Raw genomic sequence first — 12,195 nt, 5'->3', positions numbered from 1 at the left:
ATTTCCCCCTTCGCATCGTAGCTTCAATATTCTCCTCGATTTGTAAGGTTTATTGTTTCATTCACATTAATATATTTCAAGCTACTTTTACTCATTGAGAAATTGTAATATGGATATTTGCCTCATATATTTCCCAAGTCATGTTCTCCTTGTCACTATTTTATCGTTTTCACAATACTTCATTTTAGAACTAATTGCCTTGGAGATAGTGTACATTTTTGTTTTTACTGTGTCGATATGTAGGAGATCATGGTATGCCAAAAAGTGACGATATGAAATATAAGTCTTCATTGAAAAAAAAAAAAGAAGAAGCTATTTTTTAAAAATAATATCGCATTTTGTAAATATTTATTATTACGTCACATTTTACGCTTCTCCTACTATAACAAAAAAAAAATGTTATCAATTTGATGAATTCAATAATAACTTAAGGTGGTCAAATATGAGATTTAATATTCTACAAAAAAAAAATTAATGGAAAATTTGTAATTATCTAATTTCTTAGAAATAAATTATAAACAAATATGTGCTACATCCTAACATAATTGTATTACTTAGATCTAGAATCTTGTAAAAAAAAAAAATATTATCATTTGACTTTGTTTAAGATGGTTAGCCATTCACCTGTTTCTAATCTTCTTATAAAGAAAAATTGTACTAATGTATTCAAATTTAAAGGTTTCATCATATAGAAATCATTCTTTCAGAAAATGATTTTCATATTACAAACTAGATTTAATTTTGTACAATTTCTTGTTGGAAACTACAATTGAAACAATTGTTTTGTTGTCATTAATGTCAAACCTATTGGTGAGATAGTGTTATCTGATCTAACTGCCATATCTATTTGATTGATTAAGAGGATTTGAGAAGTTGTTCATAACAGAAGCATCTAGAGGATAGGTTGAGTTTTGATGAGGAAACTAAAAATTGACACTTGATTAGTTGGAATTTGACAAGATGTATTGATTGTTCAAATCATGTTACAAGAGGAGAAGCCAGTAACGATCAAGTCTTGAAAGTGTGATAAAAGATAGATCAAATGTATAGGCTTGACAGAGTAACATAGTAGAAGACTAAAGAATTTTGACGTACATGCCAAGTGATGCTAGTGCCAACTGGGCTACAGTAAGTGTCGAGTAAAATCAGTATTGACCGAGCATCAGTGTCGACCGAGTGACAGTGTATATGTCGAGTGAGAAATTTAATAGCAATCGAGTAACCCAATGATGAATGAGTGTCAGAACACAGTGTTCCCCAACGAACAACATCTTAACTGTTTGCGACGAATCATAATTTCTAACCGGCCAAGTTGATTTCTTGGGATATGGAAAGCGTGTTGAGATAAGAATCAATGAGTTTGATCATTTAATTCTAGGAGAGGATTAGGTAAACGGCCTAAGAGATGGATTCCAAGAGAAGTTTCTACAAAAGAAGAGATAAACAAAATGGTGATCATATATAATTTATTTGATGGATTGAATCCTAAATCCTAAGATCTGCAGTGTTGATTAAAAGGAAAAGGATCATGATTTCCTGTTTAAAGAAGTACATGGGTAAAATTTCTATATGAGCAGAGAGACTGTATGCTTGTAAACAAGTTCCATAGATTTGGAGTTATTGTTGACATTATTGACTGGCGAATCTAAGCAGAAGGTTGAATTGAGTTGAGAGGAAGTGAAGGCTGATTGCTTGAATGGTTGCCAAGCAAATCAAAGCTGGGATGACAATGGAGGCCACACAATGAATCGGTACATGAGAACTGAACTGAGATGTGTACATGCAAAGTGAGTTATACTTAAATGATCAAACCGGTTATTACTTTCTAACCATTGTAAACAGTATTTGAAATCCTTTAATCAAGGTTGACCGAACAGTCATAGTGACCTAACAGTCTATGTAATTCCTCTAATAAGTTGTCGTTCTAATGGGATGTTCTGAATTCCTTTAACAAGGCCACTTCTAATAGGGTGACTCAATCCTTCAAATAACAAGGTCACATTTAATAGTTTGTATTGAAAACTTTTACAGGGTTGGCTCCTAACAGGGCCCGCTTAAGAAGAGTGAAACTTAGTGAAACGTTGTTGGTGGTTTTTCCTAAATTGGGCTTGCATGTTCAAACCTAGTGACAAACTTATGTGAATCTTATTGTGGCATTTTATCGACTAATGTTTACATTCTATAAGCCTGCTATTTTAGAACAGTGAACCGCTAGCTAATGTTAATAGAAATTTATAGTGGAGACCGAGCAATAAAATGATAAGATCTGGAGTTGTTTAAGTGTTTGATTTTTCAATTGGTACATCTCGACCTTGGGTAACTAATTCACCCCACACCCTCAGTTATTATAAATATTCTAACACTTTTCATACATATTTTTAGCATAACATGATAACTTATTCCAAAAAAACTTGTCAACTTTCCTGACACTAATTTTCTGAATTTTCATTGCCACTTAAGAACCTAGTTTGACATACCATGATCCTTCAAATACCCATGTTCTTTCGCGTCATTAAATTTCACAATATTCTTTCGTAAAAGTTTAACTTGTAATATTTGATAATGACGAATCGGATAGGCCAATTCAGTGACTTAAGTATGGATTAGTTGCAACTAAAAATCTTAGGATTCAAAGATGTCGTGCTCAAACAATCTATGTTCAGCACGTGAACAGAGCTCAAGCTCATCTTAGTTTATTTCACAGATAAATTACAACTATGTTGTCACATACATAGGGAAGACTAATCTATCTAAATATAATATAGTTATCTTATTTTACTTTATTTTTAAACATATTTTGAGGTCATGTCTCATAAACATTATAAAATTTCTAAACACGTGCACCTATTCTTTCCTTTAAATTCTGTACAATTATTAGTTTTAATGATCCTTGAGAATGTAAAATGAATTATTTTTAATTTCTATCCTTTATGAATTTATTTATCTAATTCCTTTATCACACTACAATGAATGTGTCACTTATATCACTCAAGATAGATTGTGATAAAGATTTGTTTTATGTCATTTGATTTAATTACATGTTGTATATAACTAGATAAACAATTTCGTTCACGAGAAAAATTTTGCCTCTATAAACTAATGGTGAAATAACCTATTGTAGATTGCACCTATAGAGAGATACATATGGTGTCAAGCTATCCTTTTGGAACATGGAAACACTCTCAAGTTTTGGGTGAACCTGTGGTGAGATTGAATCTCTAAATTAAGGGGTGGCTTCCCCTAATGAATCGCCTAAAACTAAATATGGATAGAAAAATCCATAACAAGAAAGAAAATTTCATCATCCCAAACTTAATAAAACAATATTATAGAGCCGGGCCCTTCTGTTGGTTAATATTTCGAAAACTTCGGTGCGCGTGATCGTACGATGTAAAGCGGGCTGAGAAAAATGTGAACAAGGCTGCAGAGTTGGTGGGTTCCTACACAAATAAGGGAAGGGCTGGAACTTTTCTAACACTTAGGGCCCGTTTGGTGAGAGGAATAGGAATACGTATTCCAAAAAATTTGAATTCCTTGTTTGGATGCACCAAAACGGGATTGGAATACGAGGTAAAAATGGAATACGTATTCCATTTTTGGCCCAAAAATGGGATTTTGCAATTCCACCAAAATAGGTGTTATTGGAATACGTATTCCTATTCCATTTTTTTAAATTTTAGAAAACATAAATTTTCGGGTCCGCGAATTCCCATCAAGTATTGGCTGAACCAAACGGAAAACAGGAATACTTTTTATTCCAGAATACAATACGTATTCCTATTCCACTCACCGAACGGGCCCTTACGTACTCACTCGACCAAGTCTAAAGCATTTGAATCTGTTTTGTGGATACGCAGAAAACATTTCCGTGTTGATGAATATACTTTCCTGCACAAAGAGAGAGGAATGGGAAGAACAAATCTACCGAATCAGTTCGAGCAAACGAAAAGACCACCTACTAACCAAATATATTATAACTAACGACTACGTCAAAAATGAATTGGTCCCCTCAATTGTAATGAGCAATTACTCCATCAGCATGAATCAGTCCGTAAATAACAGGTCAACAATTGCATGATATTGGAAGTATATTACAATTAAACAATTACGTGGGAAAGGATTAGTCCTCGCATGTTTCCCCTATATAATAGGCATGTAATGGTCTTGTAATATACACAAATATTCAATCACACATCCATATCCTGAGCTCTTCTGTTGGAGACTCTCCAGCATAAAATGGCGAAGGGAATGATGATTTGCTTGCAATTGTCGTTGGGACTCTTCCTGTTGATGTGTTGTTACAGTGAAGATGTGATGGCGGCGGATGCCGATCCCTTGCAAGATTTCTGCGTCGCAGTCCTGGACAGCGAAGGTGAGTGCAGCAATATTAATCGTTTATGTGATTATTAATGATTGGTGTGATTATAACTACCGCAAACAGTAACAAATTGTATTGATCAGTTAAGGTGAACGGATTCGTTTGCAAAGAGGCCAAGGATGCATCGGCAGAGGACTTCTTCTTCAGGGGGCTGGCGCAGGCGGGGAACACCGACAATGCAGTTAGCTCCAACGTGACCCCTGCCAACGTAATGCAGATACCGGGGCTGAACACGTTGGGAATATCTCTGGTCCGCATCGACTACGCAGTGGGTGGAATTAATCCTCCTCACACCCACCCCAGAGCCACCGAGGTTCTCTTTCTAGCGGAAGGCGAGCTCTTTGTAGGGTTTATCGACACCAACAACACCTTCTTCAGCAAGACGTTGGAAAAGGGAGACGTGTTCGTCTTCCCCAAGGCGCTCGTGCATTTCCAGCAGAATGTGGGGAAGGAGAATGCGGTGGCCATCGCTGCTTTGAGCAGCCAGCTCCCGGGAGTGCAGACAATCGCCAATTCTCTCTTTGGCGCGAACCCCCCTCTCCCCGATTCCGTGCTCAGCAAGGCCTTCCGCATCACCCAACAGCTCGTGGTTTACATTCAGAAGCAATTCGCATAGCATTCCCATGCTCAATGCTCAATGCTCAACTCAATTCGTTGCATCATCCAATCTATTCAATAAATAAAAGAACACTAGAACAAGGCGTGGGGAGACCCTCTTTATTATTCACCCTTTTTCTTTTCCATTCCTTGGAATAAATGTACCAGAGTGTGGCTCTAATCTCCGTGCCGGTGTATTTTCTTTATTAAAAAAAATTGTAGTCAAATAAAAGTACTCAATATCATTATCGCGTTCTCGCACTATTTATGGGACACGTTTCAACAAAGAAAATTGGTTCTAGACTTATTTTGAATAGTTCTAAATAACGAGGTTAGTATATCTATAATACAAATAACTGCCTTCTGTTCGTTATGTTATTAAAATAATAAAACAATGAATAAATATTTACAAATGAATTTTACTCAATTCTGATATAGCTTATAAATTTGACAATTAAATATTTCTTTTATAATATGTTTTATGCATTCACTATATTTCTAGTATAGGGTTCCTTAAAAATTAGAATTAACTATATTGGACTTTACATCTATTGTGTTACTCAATCGAATGCATGCTTAAGCTCTATAATAAAGCTCATGCAAAACTAGATTCTTAGAATGTGTGGAGGCACTATCTAAGGTGTTACTAGAATGTGTAATATCAAATTATCTAAGTACGGAATCCAAGTCATGTATAGGAGATAGTAAGATCTGGCCAATCATATTTGAGAAACCTGAAGGAGACAGAGTCTACTTTGTGAATTTGAAGGCATGTACCCAACAAATCATGCTTCGGCCCATAAGAAGTGCAGTTGGGACGAAGAAAAGCATTATATAGAACACGCGAACCTATACAAAGAGATATCTCATAGAGAGCACAAGCTACATTTCCAAATCGAATGTAATAGATGTACACGTTTATATATCACATGTACATTCATTTGAAAACTTTAACGGTTAGATCAATTCAATATTACTTGGTAGTTATCTCCAAAAGCTTGCAAAGCTTAATGAGCTATAATCAGCTATCCAAAGGTATGAGTGTGAGAATTTCTATGATGGTAAACTAACATCCTCACAAATGAAACATGTCATGATACGAACTTTAATGTTCTACAATTCTAGATCTTGCGGCTCCGTTCCCTTGATTGATACATAATTTGCGTCTTTGTTTCATGAAAAGATGGAGATGAAGATGTATGATTTCGTATTGCTATGGTATAACAAAATGTATAAATCTCTCTGCTAGATACTAGATGCATTAACAAGGAATGGAATAGTATCTCTTACAATAGGGGTCTATATTGTATGCTAATAAGAAGCAATTGTCACGAGTTACCCCATTCGAAACACAACTTAGAATTCAAATGTTTTTTTTTTTTTCAGTTAACTTATTTCTTTCCTTAATACTATTATCTTGGAGCGGGGATGACTGCGAGGCAAGCTGCATTTTCTTACAGTGAGTGGGCCAACGATGGAGGGAGAGAGGGCTCTGATGATGCCACACCAGACGAATGGAGGGTGCTTCTCAAACATGTGTCTCATTGGTTCTTCCATGGTATGGCAGTGGTTTTTGCAGAGTAATGGACCATGCTTCTTTATTTCGGGGGATTTTTTGACCCACGGGATGCTCGCTTCTCAGAGGTGTTTCTCGATGGAGGGAGGATCTCTGGTCTTATTGGTGTCCTGTTGGGTCAGTGGGGAATCTTCCTTGATGATGCCCTCTTTGTTTTTTCATGTGGGAAGTCATATTTTTTTCTTTTTCATGGTTCTACCAGGGGTGCCTTGCTTCTGGGTTTGTCAGATCTGGGACTCTTTGATGGGTTAGCAGTTAGCAGTGATGGATCTATCCATTCCATAGGTTGGTGGGTTTTCCGCATTTGAACCTTTGTTTTTTACAGAGGTGGACTTTAGTTGAGGTTTTTTTTTCTCGTTGTTTGGCACTAGGTTCTTTTATTTCTAACATTTTCTAATGTTTTTTGTTTGTATGATGGGTCAGCGCCCTCTTGCTGCTTTTTATATTCAAAAAATTATTTATTTTCTTGATACAAGATGTCAATTTGTGTAGTGATGAAGAAAGTCCAAAGGTTATTAACTTCTTTAATTTTGTAAAATTCTCTATTATAGGGCAAGAAAATAGAGATACATCTATTACACTGTGATAAAATGCAGGTCTTCATCTTGTATAGTAGTCCAATAAATTTGCAACTTTCAGTTCTAATGGTTGAGAAGTAGCTAATAATGGATTATTACATTTATTACAATAGGGGGAGCTAATGTAGAGTTGAAATAATAATTTAAATGAAAATTCATGGCGGTGATGAAGTTTGTTAAATAATGAAACCTGGTTTTATTTTTATCAATTGCATTGATGGAGTAGAGGGTTTAATAGTTAAAACTTGTGCACTCTTTCTAATCTTTGTAACATTTCTCAAATTTTTGAGAATTCTATTTTCTGGGCAACCCAAAAATGTTCATGAAAAGGGAGGGAAAAGGTAGTAGTAAGGAATATTAATAAGAGCTTACAAACATAAATGATCTTCACACTCCAGTTTTAACTAAATATGTAAAGAAAAATGGTGGAGCCAAGAAGTTGAAGGAACTATTAAGAAAAAAAATAACTATCAGATTTCAACTTCAATTAAATCGCGCGAAGTAAAATGGTGGAATCGAAGGCTTTCAAACTGAAGATTCAATTGATCGTTGTTGTTGTTATACATTGTGAAATAATATAAATATTTTGATAGAGATAATTTCAGGAGCGTGTGTGATAGATTTTATCCTACCATTTTATTGAAATTTACAACTTCATGAGAACTGAAATTTCTAAATCAAAATGACTTCTTAAAATTTTCAATTTGATTGAGCTATTCTGTCATGCCAAAGAATTGGGGCAAAAACACACCAACAAATTTTATTTTATTTTTAGATCAATAACACCACAAAGCTTGAAAAGTTTAGATGCACACGTTAAAGTATAGGTAAAATGAGAAACAGATATGGGATCTCCTAACGATGACCTGTCATTTCCATTCAAGTTTATCATCGATGAGTGTGAAAAGGTCGTTAAATCTAAGCATTCGTTATTAAATTGATTTCATCTTTTTTTTCATTATTGCTTTGATTTTAAGGTAATATATTATAATTAAACACAATTAAACCAAATTATCGTAAACTCGCAATAATAAACAACTATCTAGATATATATTCAACACTTAAAATTTAATCTAATAATCTAACTTAATTTTACAACCTTTACTAATCTAAAACATTTTAAGATACAATAACACTAACCTTTGATTTAAGAACGATATAACCACTTAAAATAATAAATCTAAATATATTTGAAAATGGGTTAAATACAGCAGCTAATTTATCTTAGACAACCTTTTCAAATCAATAATGATACTAAATTTTTAAATATAATCTAACATACGAACATTCTAACTAAAATGTACTAAATAACTAATATTTAAAAACATAATAATTAAAATTACTTCAAAATAATACTAGCAAAATTTTTTTTTAACAAAACTTACTCATCTAACATTAATTTGAAATCTAACACCTTATTACTTTTATTTACATTTAAAATATTATACTAACAACATAAAAGAATACCAGACCCACTAACAAACACAATTTACGACTACCCTTAAAATAGTGTTAATATGTACGTTATAACATTATTTTGAACAAAATATTAACAACAATATAACTCAATAATTCTAATAATAATTTAGACAATTATAACTCTAATTTTTTTTTAAACATAGAAAAGAACGAACTCTCCAATACATCACAGTGATCGTCGAGAGAATGAAAACTGACCAGGAGACAACCAATCATAACATGAAGACCAAATCAGACATTGACTCCCATCCCGAGTTTACACAACAGGTTTGACATTGAACTAGACTAGGGAGAAGGTGGATTTTTTCGACAGGAGACATCAGGCACACCACCAAAATAGGTGCCCTTTCGGGGCTATAACTCAAGAACTTCTGTTCTTCCATTCTTACATTCCAAAACTCATACGTGGTTTGTGTTGACAAGTAGGGGCCCATAACACCCTACCCTCTCTCCCTCTTCTCGTCCTGAGAAGAGACTCTACACTGTCAGAGTCCAACTAAAGACCTTTCCCTGTACATGGCCACTTCTGCCCTATCCGAGGGTGAGTAATGCCAATACACGTATACAATCCCTTTGAAATTCAAAGCAAAAATACAAAGGAAAGACATTTAAGTTACTCTGTTTCAAACCCTCCCAACATACTCAACACACACACGAACATGTGCATAAACAATAAAATTGAAACATGAAGCACAACATGAACAAAATGAGGTGAAGTATTCCTACCTTCAAATTTGGGTTATGGCAATAGAACAAGTTTGAGATGAGCATTCCCTTCCTTCTCCTTCTCCTTCTCCTTCTCCTTCAATCCTGATTTTCACTCTAAAAGTAGAGGTTGGGTGAACACTCCAAACCTCCTCAAAATTGCCTCTAAATAAGATCACAAACTCAACCATCTCTAAAAAGAAATAACTCCCCCACTTGCCTAAAAGTTCTAGAGGCTTCTAACACAACTAGGCCTAAGGCTAACCTCAAGGTGGAGTTCAAGCTATCCAACCCATGATGAAATCAATCGATTTTCGCAATAAAGCAAAAATGGTGTTTTTGAGTGACCATAAAAGTCAACAAAAGGGGCTAAGGGGGTGGAAAATGCCCCCAAGCCATACCCATTCCTCTTGGATACTTAGATTTCATGTTTTTAGGTCTTTAGGATTAATTAGGGACCTATTAAAGGCTAGGAAATTTTAGGACTATCTAACAACCTTCAAAATGTAGATTAAACACTAATCTGGATTAGGGGTAATTAATATCGATTACTAACTTGATTAGCAAAAAGATCACTAAGCTACTCTGACTTAGATCTTTAGGTTACTCGGTTAACCCTAACTATCATGCTGGAATGCATATACAATTCACGAGTGTCAAGGGACACTATAAAAACATTGTTACAAAACATTAACATTTACTGATTACAGAATGATACATTCGTTCAATTCACAATACAAATAAAATACAAACAACAAGGTTTGTATCCTTCATCAAATTTAACCATAGTTTCCACAAACAGTACATAGGGTTCAGTTTTGTTTCTCCGTTAGATTTTCTCAGCTAAAATACCCTACACACTCATTACGCATATCAATAGCTCAAGAAAATTACATACATATATTCAAAATTTATCTGGATAGTTACATGAATCTCTCATATAATTAACTGTTTAATTCATTTCTATTCACATTTAATCATCAAAAATCACATAATCAATAATAACATAACTTATTCATTAATTCAGATTAAGTACTAGTATAATCCTCATTAGGCATGTATATACCTAAACATCATTACGTCACCAATAAAAGAATACTGAACTATCTGAAGCATAAAACTTAATCGTCCAGGTATCAAAATCAACACCCTTATGATTAGGTGAGAAAGCCTTGTATCATCGTTAGTGAAATTTTAATGTTTAAACAGTCGAGATAATGTAGTTTGTTCATGAATCACTGAATATTTAAAACACGAATGTATTAGGATGTCACTTCTTATTAGGACATCTAAACCATTAAACATTATTTCATATCCATTCTAATCTCCTACAACAGTTTTAACAGAGAGATGCATATTTAATAAGTACATGTGAGGAGGGACCTCACATCTTTCCCCATGAAAACAAGTTTTTTACAACAATCAAAAATGAAATCTATTGAAACCCATTGAAAAAATTATATTTTTTAAATGAATACCCAAACATAAAGTAGAATGTCTTGTTTTAATGAATACACAAACAATGAATTCAGCACAAGAAATCTACAAAATTTTCAATTATTGAAATCACAAACTACTATGAAGGCTGTGCAATGTACACAGATCTATACTCAAATGTCTATCACAAGTTATATTTATGTAAACCTAACAAGAAAATCATAGCAGTTTTTTTTTCCAACACAAACTCCGAAATGCCAGCACTAACCGTGCAAAATTACTAAAAAGAGCTTGACATTATTTGTCACCAGATGCTCCTATTTTCCATGGTGTATTCTCCTAGGGCCCATTTGGCAGTAGCAATTAGACTGGAATAGGTATTAGGCATATGTAAATTATGAAAATTTCTAATCCTTCCTTTGGTTGCACCAAATCAAAATTGAGAATAGGTTCATACGTATTCTCATTTTGGCCCAAAATTGAGCATTTGTAATTCCACCTAAATAGGTGGAATTGGAATATGTATTCCTTTCCTAAATTTATCTACTCATATTTCATGAAAATTTAAATTTCATGTCCATGAGGAGATTCACCGAGAGCACCCAAGTCAGAGAAATTGGTTTGCTAAAGAAATTTGTAAAATGACCAATTTTGAACAGAGGTTTCACTCTTGGGAAAACCACTATTGGATTCAAGGCATTGATTTTGAATACTGAGATCATATGCCAAAACATCAAGAATGTTTAGGGACATGAAGCATCTTATTACCTGACCGATGAAGAAAATCACAAGGAACTCGAACATCCTCTTCCTTTTTCCCTTCATAGATACTCTTGGACTCGTACACAATGAAATCGTGAAAAAATCTCACAATGTGATCCTACGACTTCAGAGCTTTATACGGTAACTTCAATTATGCCTCACACTTCTTATGCTCTTCTGGTGTTTCCCCTATTCTTGGCTGCAAATTATATGAGCAAGGGTGAGCCAAAGCAATTATACCATGGCATATCATTCTGGGAAGCTAAGTTGTTGATGTCTCTTCTGTTAAGTTTTCCTCCATCTCCAATAGCTAAGTGAGGATGCTCATTGGAACCTAATTTTCAAGAATGACAAGGTCAATCAAGATATCAAATTGGCAAGACTAGACCGTGTTTTTGTTAAAGACAAGATCCAAGTTCCATCCTCAGTCCTCATTGTGATTCATCGCTTAGAAGCCTCAAGGTCTCTAGAATGAAACATCCATCAAGAGTGAAAAGGCACACAAGAATTGGCCTGTTGACTTTCTTTATCTATTATTCAAACTCCAATGTCAATTTCATCTAACCAAATGAAGAATAGGAATACATACTTATTCTCATTTTCTATTCCAGAATAACTAAACCAGAATAATAATTCCTATTCCCATATTTTTATTCCTGTAGCCAAACGTGTCCATATTTTCC

The 12,195-nt window shown here is 34.3% G+C and overlaps 1 pseudogene; it reads left to right on the top strand.

Moving 5' to 3' along the window:
• The first annotated feature begins 4,248 nt into the window (after positions 1 to 4,248).
• LOC149568879 (putative germin-like protein 2-3) lies at positions 4,249 to 5,057 on the top strand (annotated as a pseudogene).
• Positions 5,058 to 12,195: the final 7,138 nt, after the last annotated feature.

Source organism: Cupressus sempervirens, chromosome 3 (assembly GCF_028749045.1).
Source record: "Cupressus sempervirens isolate cs-2001-9-10 chromosome 3, ASM2874904v1, whole genome shotgun sequence".
Lineage (NCBI taxonomy): Eukaryota > Viridiplantae > Streptophyta > Pinopsida > Cupressales > Cupressaceae > Cupressus > Cupressus sempervirens.
The sequence above is the reverse complement of the archived record's forward strand: the minus strand, read 5'-3'. Positions and strand labels throughout refer to the sequence as shown.